At 30.6% G+C, this 14,877-nt stretch overlaps 1 protein-coding gene across 2 annotated transcripts in view; it reads left to right on the top strand.

Annotated features, from left to right (window-relative positions):
- LOC106692901 (uncharacterized) overlaps nucleotides 1-14,877 on the top strand; it is a gene marked incomplete in the record, with an annotated part of 226,376 nt that overhangs the window by 68,313 nt on the left and 143,186 nt on the right. For both annotated transcript variants that reach the window (XM_067048739.1, XM_067048738.1), the window contains 1 exon segment: nucleotides 2,498-2,536.

The raw sequence follows: 14,877 nt of genomic DNA, 5'->3' as shown, positions 1-14,877 counted from the left end.
ACAATCCAAAAACCTTCGTAAAATCCTCAATGCTCCTTACTTTGTCACAAATAAAATCATACATAAAGACCTTAATGTTCCCTATGTAACCGATCTAGCCTGAACCAGATATCACTGCTTCCATTATAAGCTCCCTAACCACTCAACCCCTAGTTTCTAACCGTGCATCCTCTTTTATTCCGGACAATCCTCCGAGGCGCAAAGAAGATGGCCACGAGACCAGCAAATGTAAAATGTCATTATAGTGCTACCAATGGGTAGTTTTTCTACACGCCTGTAACACTCCAATTTAACTTAGATCAGATTTACTAAATGTATTATAATGTACAGTTGTAAATAGCAATAAATAAATTTTAAAAAAAGTTTTATAAATGTTACAAATTTTTAGGGATGATCTATCATAGCACAACAAACTACTTATTTTTATCTGAATGTTTAACAGAATGAAAACCAGAGTTGAGAAAATTCAGTGCGATTGGGAACTAGTTAAATATGTGCTTAGAAATCATATTAAATTTAAAAAAACAAATCATAAAGATCTACAAACATAAAAAATTCGCCTGCAATGCTATCTACAATCCATTCCTTATTAGAAAATCATATTACAAACTCGAAAAAATCAATCAATTGATGATATTTTCACTGTTAGTCATAATTATAGGCGTCCTTGATAAGATAGCTCTGTTATTGCTTTGTTTATGTTCCGATCTGGGAGGCTGGGCTCCAATCATCTCTGATATAATCAAAACCATCAAAGATGTTACTCGGAGTGATTGCTATAATGCACGGGTTTTTAAGGACGCTAAATTGTAGGTTATTCATTAAATTAGTTGATTTTATCCATAACAGAGATATTTATTCGAGTTTGAGTTATGTGAAATTAAGTTAAAGTATATTAAAATTTTAGAATAAATTTGCATTTATTCATAATAAATTTTATGAGAAAAGTATTGGTTAAGTTTGGCATACCTTAAGAATAGTAGAGGTATATTTCGGAGTTCTTAAAATTTTAAAATTAACCCACATCGTTTATTATTTGATTATTTAATAAAAAATCAATAGATAATAGGAGTATTCATGATCTTTAGTTTAACATGTTAAAGTGCATTAAAGGGAAATATTCATGTTAAATCGAAAAATATTTCCTGCTTTTACCATGTTAAAACAATATAACATGTACCTTGGTTGAGAATCTGTTATATGGAGAATGACGTCACGCAACAGACCAGCTGAGCTCGTCACCATTTTGTTTGTTGTGTTACGTTACTTGCTCGTAGTTTGTGTTAGTATTGTTTTGGATGTTTTTATAACTAATAAAGCAATGGATGACAATAATAATAATGTAATGACAGCTGTCAATTAGCTCATCTTGATTCTCTTCTTCACAAGTTAGAAGATCAAGACACTCAGTGGCCAAACTTACACAACTTTCATTTTTCACTTAATTTAGGCAAGATGTAAGAAATGACTTTAATCAAAACATAGAAGTAAACAATAACGTGAAGTTTTAGTAGGAAAGGTTATAAAACAAGTTTCTCAGGAAATCCACTAGGAGCACTTATGCATTTAACATTTAACATGACTTTAAATAGGGCTGCTCACAATCCTATACTTATAACATTTAACATTGTACATATTACATTTAACACAACACCATGAATAAATAACCTTATAAACTTTTTTCTGTTTTCGACGCTTTTATTGTAAATAACTCAAGATGAATGAACTCAAACTATTCCTCTAATTAATAATTAGTAATTTTATCCATACGTAAGTGGTATTAATTTTATAAACTCGTGTTATATTTGTACAAAATTGTTTCTTTTCTTATTTATTTGTTTAATTTATTTTATTTTACTCTCCTTACTATAAGTTATTTTTCATCTCACATGACAACTGCACTTTGTCGCTGTCATTTAGAAGGTGATAAAGCGAAACATGTCGAAACTCGCTACAGTTTTAAGTTCTTGGACAAATTCTTTTTTGGGCCATTAGTGGATTTGTTTTTGGGCCCTAGGCCTTAACACTCAACATCGGAGCTGCAGCGGCACGCGTATATAAACTTGTAAACTTCAACCATGGTATGAATAGGATGGAACCCTGCAGATAACCCACTGTCTATCAGAAATGACTGTAAATAGGGTCATAAAAAAATGAAAAGGCAATACTTCCCAGCCGTACCCGCCCCACTAAGAGCGACAGTCCTTTGAAATATTAGCTTATAACGAGAAGAGGAAACTTTAAGATAGTTAAATCGAGCAATATTTTAAAAGCGCCTGAAATTGGAAAACGTAATATTCCTTATAAAAAATAATTGTTCACTAAACAAATTTTGTATAGCAGTGATGGATTTCACAATAAACAATATTCATAATTAAAATAAAATTTGAAATTAGAAAACTTTTCGTGAATTTTCATAATGTAATTATAATCCTGAGATAGATTATTCTTGTTGTTGCTTTTAAAAATTACTTAACTACTTTTTCTTTTTTTCCAGGTGAATTCTACTTTGGTGGGTCTTCAATTCATTGTAGAGGTAAATAGTTTTCAAATAATTATATTGTGTTTAATCTTTTATTTTTCTTGAGACTGATTATTATTATTATTTAAATAAAATAAATTTTATTCAATTTAAGTCACGAAATACTCCTTATTTCTTTTTAAGTCTAACGTTTCGGGCATTTCGGACATCCTCAAGGACAATCTAAATATAAATATTAGAATAACATCACTTTTAAATACTGTTTTCAGGTTATTCTGCCCAGGTCAATTATTTCAGTCCAAAATTACCTTATTTTATCAATTCTTCACATTAAGATTACAAATTTTAATCACAATCAATTTACACTATTATACTTTATCACAACAATTGATGGTTGTTATAAGTTCAATTTATATTAAATTTATCAATTAATATAGTTTCATAGCATAAATTAATAAAACATATCAAAGAAATTCAAAACGCTAAAATAAATCGATACGCGAGTTCCCCCTAATTCCTCCCCATTTTAAAATCTATTTCATTTTCTTTTACTCCGAAGTCAAACAAGGACATCTATATGTTAAAAATCCCTAAAATTAATGTGGAAATTACGTTTGTCTCAATAACGGAAAGTGTATGATAGTTTACTGTCTAGGTGTATGCATATGATAGTTAACGCGACAGTTACTTCACTAATAATACTGGTACTATTAACGATCATGCCAGACCCAGTTCGACAGAGCAATCATGACTGTAACAATCATACAGTTACAGTTATAGTGATACATAAATTTCAACTTCTTTTATATTTGTGTGTTTTCGAAATGATTTACTATTTATTAAAGAAGATTAAAAGAAATACTAAAATTCTTAGAGAATTCACCGATATACGTTGTGCATAGTGATTTCGCCCGATTGTCTTATATCAAGGCGCCCTTGGATTCAAGGAATCGCCATTTTAAGGCATCTTAGTGTCTTTGTGAAATAAGGAACCACTAAATGTGTGTCTCTTATTTTAAGACCCTATAAGCTTTATTATTGGAATTTGAATTTAACATTGGAAATTATTTTTAATTCAAAAGAGGTTCAATTACATATTAATTTTAATTCAAAAGAGGTTCGCTTAAAAATAAATTTTAATTTAAAAGAGGTTTAATTACAATATAATTTTAATTGAAAATAGGTTCAATTACAAATTAATATGAATTGGAAAGAGGTCCAATTAAAAATTAATAATAATTCAAAAGGGGTTCAATTAAAAATTTATCATAATTCAAAATGGATTCAACGAAAAATTAATTTTATTTCATAAAAAGTTCCGTTACAAATTAATTTTGATTTAAAACGGGTTCGATTAAAAATTAATAGTAATTCAAAAGGTGCTAAATTAAAAATTAATAATAATTCAAAAGAAGTTCAATTAAAAATTAATTTTGATTTAAAAGGGGTTTGATTAAAAATTAATTTTCTTTCAAAAGAGGTCCAATTAAAAATAATTCAAAAGGTGTTAAATTAAAAATTAATAATAATTCAAATGGGTTCAATTAAAAATTAATAATAATTCAAAAGAGGTCCAACAACAAATTAATTTTGTTTCAAAATTGGTCTATTAAAAATTAATAATAATTCATAAAACATTAAAAACATTTGATTAAAAATCAATTATAATTCAAAAAAAGGTTCAATTAAAAATTGATTTTAATACAAAAGAGGCCCAATTACGAATTAATGATTCCTCATATCATCATTGCTATAAGCCTAATTCATATAAATTAATGTAAATAAATAAAATAATAAATAATTTTACAACTAAAAACATGATGATAAAATATCTAACTATTCTGAATGTTATAGATAAATTTATATTATAAATTATAATTATTATTATATATGAATCAATAAAAACCAATAACCGAAAAATAAATGTAAAAAATAATGTATCCAGTTAAATTCTGGTTTATTATTTTTGTTAAATAGTTAGCTTGAAAATTCTGTTTCCAATACAGTTCAAATAAATATTCACATTAAAAACGGATCTAAGATGAAATTTCAAGATTTTATTATTATTATTTATTTTTTGTTTGCATCTTTTAGTAAAGTTTGGACAGTAGTTAAAACAATGTATGAAAACGTATGTTTACAATTATATCTACATCTAATAATAGATCTTCTATTTTTTACAATTCATTATATATTTTTTTTTAAAAACAATATAAATTACCAACTAATTTTGAACTAAATTGGAAGGGTTTAGAAGTGACCGAGTTTTAAATACAGATCAAAACATGTGTGCCGAAATGATTCGTGTTTACGTACAACGGTGCTCTTCTTGAGGCTGAGAAACGGTAAAACGTACTGAAAAAAAAATAGTACTATTGAATATTCCATTTTCCCAGCAAGACTCCGTGGGATCTTTCGATGAACCAGTTCTGTCTATTTTTTTGTTTGTTTTTCAATTACAGTGGATATTTCAATAAACAATTAATTAAAATAAGGATTTATAAATATAAAATAGCATTTAGTGATTTAAAAATTCGAATTAATTTCCATTTGTAAATATAAAAAATAAATTTGTAACGAAGTACTAGGCCAACGGTAGTGCAAGGAGGTGATTTAGTCAGAATCGTGCTTGACTCGTATTTCTCCGATTAAGGATGAGAATTATGTAATTAGTAATAAGTAATTATCTGTCCAAGGAGTTAGTACCACCGAGTTAGTATGCCTTACCACTGAGCCAATCCGTACAACTATTTATATAATAACCTATATATAGCAAATATAGATTTAAAACTTTATTTTACTCCTGTCGAACAGATTCGCTACTTTGGACTACATCTGGACAAATGACTAGCCTGGAATCCTCACAGAATACTGAAAAGACAGGAAATTGCTCGTCGATTTCGACTATTACAGCACTTACTAGACAAACGGTCTAAACTTATAACAGATTACAAAAGACTGATCTACATGACTGTAATAAGGCCAATCTGGACATACGGAGTTGAGCTTTGGGGCTCTTTAGAATTAGATCTTTTCGTTTTCATAATTTATCTAGTTATTTTATTTTATCTAAAAGGCCTTTTTATTTTACTTGAATTCAACTTTTGTTTATTTTATGTTTAAGCTTTATAGAAAAGGCTTTTGATCGAGTCTGGCACCCGGGACTGCTTTACAAACTCCGTAAATTCCTACATCCTACATACTTTCTCATCATTCGTTCCTTTCTCATTGATAGATTTTTCCAAGTAAACCACAGTGGTTCCTATTCATCCTTCTATTCTCAGTCCGCTGGTGTTCCTCAAGGTAGTAGTAGGTATCCTTGGTCCCATCCTCTACACCGTCTACACCTGACATTCGAACCAATCCTAACACTATCCTCACCACGTATGCCGATGACTATAATAAGGCCAATCTGGACATACGGAGTTGAGCTTTGGGACTCCACTAAACCTTCGAATTCCTCTCGTATTCAATCCTTGCAATTCAAAATTCTTCGTGAAATCCTCAATGATCCTTACTTTGTCACAAATAAAATCATACATAAAGACCTTTATGTTCCACGTGTAACCGATCTAGCCCGAACCAGATGTCATTCCTTCCATTATAAACTCTCTAACCTGGCCTCCTTTTCCATTTCTGACAATCCTCCGAGGTGCCTGAAAAGAAGATGGCCACGAGGCCTGCTAAAACTTCATTAGAGTGCTACCAATGGGTAGTATCTCTACACGCCTGTATCACTGCATTATAACTCAGATAAAATTTACTTAATGTATAATATAATAGACAGTTGTAAATTTCAATATATATTAAAAAAAAATTTATTGAGATTTAAATCAGCAAATCGTGCAATTTATACAGGTATTTAGTTGGAACTCAATCTCAAACAGGGATTTTTTAATTCCTAGGTATTTGAATGTCTAGTAGAATCAACGTGTAAAAAAGGCGTATTTTGTTTTAATAGATTTTTTTTTACGAAAAACAATGCTTTGATGATAATGTTTATTAATTTATGCTATGAAGCTATAGTAATTGAATATTTCAATATAAACTGAACTGGAAATGTTTAAAATTCATAGCATTTGTGTGAAGAAACTTAACAACTTAACGGAACCTACTTTAACAAATTTTTATTTTTATAAAAAATATCTTTTGGAGGATAAATTTACCGAAAATTATGTGTTAAAAAAAAAAAAATACTTTTCGGTCAACTCAGAGATCTTCGAGAATCCAATGAGAAACCACGTAAAAAATTGAATTGTTTTATAGTGGAAGAATAGTTATATGTATTTCAAATCTAATCCAAACCATTTCGGGAAGTCTTTATACATAATTTTATTTGTGGTACTGGATTTTACGATTGGTTTTATTACTTAGTCCCAAAGCTCAACTACGTTCGTTCAAATGCAGTTCGATTATAGCCATAAAGATAAGGAATTAATTGGTTCTTTTAAATATGTTTCTATTTTATATGACGTTCATAAACTATTTTATTCTTGGCAGGAAAATATTTAACATCCTTTATGTCCGTATTAAAAACCGTAAATATGTATTTTTATTGCAACAGGAAAATAAAAATGTTTTCTTCATATTTTTCCCATATACTTTTTTTTTTTTAATAATTTATTTATTGTTATTTACAACTGTATAAAAATATATACAACAAGTAAATTTGCTGTAGGTGACATCTACCCACTGATAGAACTCCAATAACATCTCTAGAGGAGAATATCTCGAGGCCATCTTCTTTTCAGACGCCTAGGAGGATTATTAGGTAATGAAGAAGCCAGGTTAGAAAAAAGTGGATTTGGGTGGTTGGGAAGTTTATCATGAAAGGATTGGTATGTGGTTCTGGCCAAATCGGCAACATATGGGACATTGAGGTCCGGATGACTTGATTTGTGACAAAGTAAGGAGCATTAAGGATTTTGGACTGTAAGGATTGGATTCGGGAGGAATTTGATGGTTTAATGGAGCCATATACTCTTTTTTGAATTTTTTTCCGAAATCACATAGCGGTAAATTGAAGACGAGCCCACTCATACTCATACGAGTCCACTTGATACTTGGGGATGCAAGTGAAATATTGAAGATATATACATCACTCGCACCAAAAGGTTTTAATTTTATATTATTGCAGTCCAAAATCCTTAATGCTCCTTACTTTGTGACAAATCAAGTCATCCATCAGGACCTCAATGTTCCATATGTTGCCAATTTGGCCAGAACCAGATACCAATCCTTCCATGATAAACTTCCCAACCACCCAAACCAACTTGTTTCTAACCTGGCTTCTCCTTCAATACATGACAATCCCCTAGGCGTCTGAAAAGAAGATGGTCCCGAGATCTTCTTATTTAGTAATGTTATTGGAGTTCTATCAATGGGTAGATTCTCTACATGTTTGTATCATGTAATTTTATGTTTAATATCAAATTTGCTAGTTTTATATAATTGCATACAGTTTTAAATGATGAAATAGCCTTTTATTAATGCAAAAATTGAAATTATTCAAAATATAATACAAATATTCACATTTAAAGGAGATTGAAAAAAATATATATTTATTAATTGACAAAACATTATTTTTTATTTCACTTTTCTTTCCTGCATAGGCCTTCCCTTTGGACAGTAATAGTGAGCACTTCCCGGGGTGACCAGCCCTATTGGGAGGCCAGTTCTTTCCATTTCTCCTTCCAGCTATCCCTGTCCCTAGCAGCTCTCAACCAGAGGGGTCCTCCCATACTTTTGAACACATTACTCCATCTTTTGTTCCTGTCCTGTTTCAGTTGTAAATAACAAAATTTAAATAATTAAAAATTATATTATAAAAACCACATTTGTCCCGCGCTCCTAAACAACATCATTCCACTATAATAAGTTTTATATAGGGAGATGGTCAGGGTTGCGGTCAATAGTGAAACAAAAATAGTTTACAATTTAAACTATTTTTGTTTCACTATTGACCGCAACCCTGACCATCTCCCTATATATCAATTTTTACGGTCAACTATACATACATATATATAATAATTTTTCTGGACTCTATTGATTCTTCATAGCAAGTATAATCAACGATTTTTTTTTTTATGTTCTATCTTACGTCTACTAATTTATAGAATGTTGTATATATGTAATCCTGATGTAGAGTGGAATTAAAAAATTTATGTGTGAAATCGTGGTGAAATCATGATAGTACCGATAACTGCCCGATATGTAACTCCGATGAAAAGGAAGATACCATTCTCTTCTTGGGTACTTGTCCCAAATAAAGTAAAATTAGAATCAAATATTTTTAGTAGCTATCCAGAATAATTATTCAGTTTATTAAAAGGCTACACTAGAAAGAGCTCAATTGGTTTATATTTATATAGGTATAACGTATTTTTTTAAAGGTTCCTTATTTACATTTTAAGTTAAAATTCCACACACAATTCGACAGATGGATGTTGTCTCATTGTTTATATTTTTGTTTTTTAAATTGTTATAAACCATTTTTTGTATAATTTTTAAATTAGCACATTTTATTAATGAAAATAAAATATATATGCGAATGTTTTTTTTAATTTTATTGTTACATTTAATTTTCTTTGTCATGTAAGTTGTTTTTATTTTATTTTATTTTTATTATGTGATTAGTATTATTTTATTATACTTTTGAAATAGATTCATACTATTATTTATATAAATCAAGATAGTATTATCTTTCATCTATATATTTCTTTATTATTATAATTATGAATTTAATTTTTTTTTCCTTCTACTTTTGCAAGTATATATTGTGTGAATAAGTATTTGAACACTAATACTTTATGTCCTTAATTTGCGGTAGATTGTATTAATTTTCTTCAATATTGTATATTAGTGTGTAAATGTGACTAGAGACTATATTATTTTATCATTATGTTATTTTATTTATTTATTTTTCATACAGATAGTTTGATTATGTTAATTTTGTTTATTCTTCTGTTTGTATATATTTAGAGTTTTTTTTTTTTTTTATTCATTTATTTAATTTATTTTATATTATTCTAGTATGTATGAGATCATTCATCACTATTACCTGTTGCCCACAACTGTGTGGCAGATTGTAATATCTATCAATAAATAAAAAGTATTATTATTTAAAAAAAAATTTCTTCAATAAAATGAATTAAAAAAATTATAGAAAATGAATTAATATCTATTCGAAAAAAAAGATATTTGTATGTAATAATATGCTAATATATACAATCGATAATTAATTAAATCAATATATACAATACCGAACAATTTGCTGAAGTGATAAGAGAACTAAATGCTGAACGACTCCTTGGTGAACCTGCCCCGAGCAGACCTTGCAACCTGACACCGTTTGTGTAAGCGCTCTGATGTCAGACCTTTTGTCACAGCTTTCTATAGTCTGCTCCAGTCTATATTTATAAATATAATACAACATATATAGTACAATCATTTTATAAATAATAAATACACATTATTTCACAATGAACTTATATTATTTTATGAATTTATATTATGATATATTTATTTGTTTATTGCGCCGCCCCCTACAAACAAAGTTAGCCTGCACAATACATAGTAACATATATCAGTGTTGTTACTTGACTGGAAAATTAGATTGAAAATCATTTATATAAACCTATAACAAATTATACACACAAGCTGGGCTATCTACATTTCTCACAATTTTTTTTTATTTAAAATACATTTTATTTATTAATAGATATTGTCATCTGCTACACAGTTGTGGGCAATAGGTAATAGTGATGAATGATCTCATTCATACTAAAATAAAATAAAATAAATATATGATGAAAAAATCTCTCTGAAATATATACAAACAGAAGAATAAACGAAATGGACATAATCAAACTAAGTGTATGAAAAAAAGTCACATTTACATTCTTATATACAATGTTTACAGAATCGACCTGAGGATCCCTGAGCCCATTTTATCCACCACGTGTGAGGGGTAGAGCAGAGCTCAAAAGATCCCAGCGCATCCCTCTCGCCGCATCACTGGTAGTGAACCAGTGGAGGCTGTGCGTTAAAGCCGCAAACACTCAATTTCTCACAATTAAAAAAAAACACCTATTGGTAGGTCTCTATCCTACCAACCATGTAGATCAGTTTTTTGTAATGAATTGGAAGTTTAGACCGTTTGTCTAGTAAGTGCTGAAATAATCGAAATCGACAGTTTGCTGTCTTTTCAGTCTTTCGTGAGGATTACAGATTAGTAGTTTTTCCAGATGCAGTACAAGGTATCGGATCTGTTCGACTGAGGCAAGATCAACATTATTAAAGGAGACTGTTGGGCAGTCAGTAGGTTTACGACGAAGGGTAAAGGTTATTTGATGGTATTTGTTCAGATTTATGTTAATCCTCCAATTACGACACCATTCTTTGAGGGTTGTGATATGGGATTGAAGAGTTTGGGATACAATTAATGGGTTATTATGAACAGCGAGCACACATGTGACATCAGCATAAGTGGTAAGGATAGTGTTAGGATTGGTTGGGATGTCAGCTGCATAGGTGGTGTAGAGGATGGGCCCGAGGATACTACCTTGAGGAACACCAGCGGACTGAGCAAAAATATTTATTATCGGGTTACCATGATTCAGGCCTTCATCATTCATGTCTATGCTTTGGTTTGTGACCAGTCCAGATAAAGGCTAGATATTAGGCCAAAACGTTTGAACTGAATAAAAAATAAGTATTGCTTATTTCGGCATTACCACGGCTGTTCAAGGAAGTGTATTGTATAAAGTGTATAAAGAATTGGCCATCCGCCAGTAGTTTGAAACATTTTTAGCTAGGGACAGAGATTTGGATAACCAACCCAGAGAAAGACCTCCTCCTACAATTGCCAGTGATGATGAACCTGATGAACTCAGGCTTACAGTGGAAGAAAACCCTAAGAAAACAGTTAAAGGACTTATAGCACAATTGAATACAAATGTATCGGCAGTTCCTCGACACTTTAGTAAAGCTAAAAAGATGAATCTACAAGTACCAGATAAACTTGCTGTGCAGTAGCAGCTGAAGCGTTATAAGGCGTTTCATTGCTTACTAGGCAAAAAACTGAACCTGAAGTCACGTTTGATGAAAAGTGGATTGTATATGTCAACAGGCGTCGATCAGATCAGTGGTTAAATATTGACGAAAGGGCATGACAAATTTGCATTTAAAAAAATTATTTTTCCTGTGCGTTGGAATAATAAATTTTCCCTTTTCTCCCTGAGGTGAAAGGAAAGCATCCAGATCGTACTGCAGGTATATTGACATTATATATCTAAAACGTATAAAAAAAAAACCTGCTTTTGTTTATCGGAGAGGACTTATACTCTTATAAAACAATGCCAGATTGAAGCAACTAAAGGTGCTGTGTTATGAAGTCCACACCCAGGTTATTAGACATACTTATTTCTAACAAATTTTCATTATTTCAGAATTTTTGACAACTTTCATAAAGGTATAATTTTTGGAAATGATTCTCAGATCAAAAACACATTTTTTGACTTAATTTCTTCATAAATCTCTGGGTTTTTTTTTTCAGTTCTGGTGTAGAAAAGTTGGTAATATATTGAGGAAAATGGGGGTAAATATTTTGAATAAAATTGTTTTGATTTCATAAAATTGTATCACTAACTAACCTTAGCAAACTAACATATCATATGAAATGGCCCAATATAAAGATCTGCGGTCAACAACCAACTCACTATGAAAAAGTATAATTGGTCATTCAATTAAAAATCATCAAAGTTATTTAAAAAATCTAAAGTAGTTGCTATCAAGAGAAAAAACTTTGAACTGTTCTTTAAGATTATACAAAATAGAAGTCTAAGAAGTCGCTGACCCTCCAAATTAGCGTCTCGCGTGGGTCGGAAACAGAGTTTTTCGAGAATAAAAAAAAGTGTCTCGAAAACATTTTTATCTTCCACCATCGAAACCTCGCGCCTTCTCGTTTCGTGTTTTCGAAGAATAGTATCTGATGCCGCTTCCTGTAATCTCCTACACGGACAGAGCTCTTGGTAACCGGACACCGAGTGACTTCTCCCCAAACGGCTAATATCCTGCGAAGAATGCTCCCACAGCAACAATATTTTCTTTCTTTGTTTTTTTATTTTAAATGTACAAAAAAGTTTATAGTTATAACAATTTATGAGACTATATTACAATATTTCAAAAATAAATAGGCGCACTTAACAAAAGGTAGGTATATTAGTACATAAGTCAGAAACGTAGTACAGCAAATATAGAATAGTGATAGTATTAAATTAAACAAAAATTAATTTTTCGACATTTCGCCCCACTTTGTTGTGCTTCGTCAGGGCTGTTCCTTACCCATCATAACCCATTAATTCTTAATATCTCATCCTTAACAATCCCTGATAATCCTCCGAGGCGTCTGAAAAGAAGATGGCCACAGGACCTTCTAATTTTAATTGATGCTTGAAGTACCTACAATGGGTGGTTCCTTCCCATGATTTTCAAGTGTGGATGAAACATTCCACATACCTACTTATTGTACTTATTATTTTTTACAGTTGTAAATTACATTAAATAAATTTAAAAAAAATTATTGCTACACCACGTTTCGCCCCACTTTGCAGGGTTCGTCAGGGCTGTTTAAATTGAAAGACTAACTGTCAGTTAATTCATCAGAATAGTTTTTTGGTACCTTATTGATCACCACTCGGACCTGCCTTCTTCCATCTAAAAATGTTTTGATGTCATATCAATATCAAATCATAGCTTTCAGTTTACACTCCATAAACTTTATTAGGCGTAGGAAAAAACGTTTGACATTTAAAACTTAGAGTACAGCACCAAGGAAAGAGAAAAATAAAATAAAATTAAGTGGAAGCAATAACTAAAGGAATGCAGCGTAGGGTTAAATTCTCCAAGCCATTATAGTTTCTACATTGAATCTTAGTGTTCTTAAAGTTAGTGCACATTTAAATTTATATTGAATTCCTACAGACAACTATTTTCATATTAATAGTAGACAAATTCAGTGTATAATCAATCATAAGTATTCTCAGATAAATGAAGAGGTTTCACTATACCCCTACATGATTTTTAGTTTAACATGTTAAAGCGTGTTAAATGAAAAAAAGTTATGTTAAATGGAGAAATATTTCTTTCTTTTAGCATGTTAAAACGATATAACATTTAACATGGTTGAGAGTCTGTTACTAGATGTGCTAAATGGAGAACGACGTCACGCAACAAACCAACTGAGCTCGTCACAATTTTGTTTGTTGTTGTGTTAACTTACTTGCTCGTTGGTATTGTATTGTGTTTTGGTTGTGTATCAGTATTGTTTTGGATGTCTTTAAATCGAATAAAGCACTGGAAGACAATGACAATAATGTAATGCAGTTGTCAATTAACACTTCTTCATTCTCTTCCTCACAGGCTAGAAAGATCAACAAAACAATCAGTAACCAAACTTCCACTTTTCCTTAAATTTAAGCATTTCGTAATAAATTATTTTAATCAAAACTTAGAAGAAAACAATAACATGAAGGTTTGGAAGGAAAGGTTATAAAACATGTTGCTCGAAAAATCCGCTAGGAGCTCTTACTCATATAACATGACTTTAAATAGGGCTGCTCACAATCATATACTTAAAACATTTAACATGGTAAAACATTTTACATTTAACACAACATAATGAATACTCATACTGTAGAAACAGGACCTACTGTACAAAAAGATAAAATAAATTCGATATATTATCCTTGGAAATACCTTATATTTATCGAGAGGTTAAATTATAAAACCGTTATATCTTCTTAAGATGAAAAAAAAATTATAATATCCTCATTGAGATTTCCTCTTGGAAACGAAAATAACTGAAGACAGAGTAGAGTTGGGTTGGGCCATGACGTCAGATGCCAGTTGATGCAGCCATATCCGTCCCCAGCGAGTGGGCACGCACAAGGACGTTTACTGACCCAGCTACCAAGGGCACTGTTAGTCCTTAGTCCTCAAGAGAGTAAAAGGATAGTCATTTCTTCGAGTAATAACCTCAAGACTAGGAAGATTGTGAACAAGAGAAGTTACATTATGATAAGAAGTATTACTCGTGGAACAATACCAGATAGAACAAGGAGCTTCTTAGAAGGACTTGGTGTTAGCATCGGGGATTTTGCGATCTTGTCAGAAAATATTATTTTGGACTCCCTTGGGATCATACACAATCACCTGCATGGGAATTAGCTCGGAGATTATTCTTTGTTTTATTTATTTATTTTAATATGTTGACCTCTTTATTTGTGTGTTTTAACGTATTTATTCATTAAATTATTTTATTTTATTAATACTATTATTTTTTGCGTGTGTTTTTTTAAAACTTATTTATCCATTCAAGTGTTTCCTGTAACCGG

The sequence above is a fragment of the Halyomorpha halys genome, unplaced genomic scaffold, assembly GCF_000696795.3.
Source record: "Halyomorpha halys isolate HHAL.00 unplaced genomic scaffold, Hhal_1.1 Scaffold76.1, whole genome shotgun sequence".
Lineage (NCBI taxonomy): Eukaryota > Metazoa > Arthropoda > Insecta > Hemiptera > Pentatomidae > Halyomorpha > Halyomorpha halys.
This window is presented reverse-complemented; position numbering and strand designations above follow the sequence as displayed.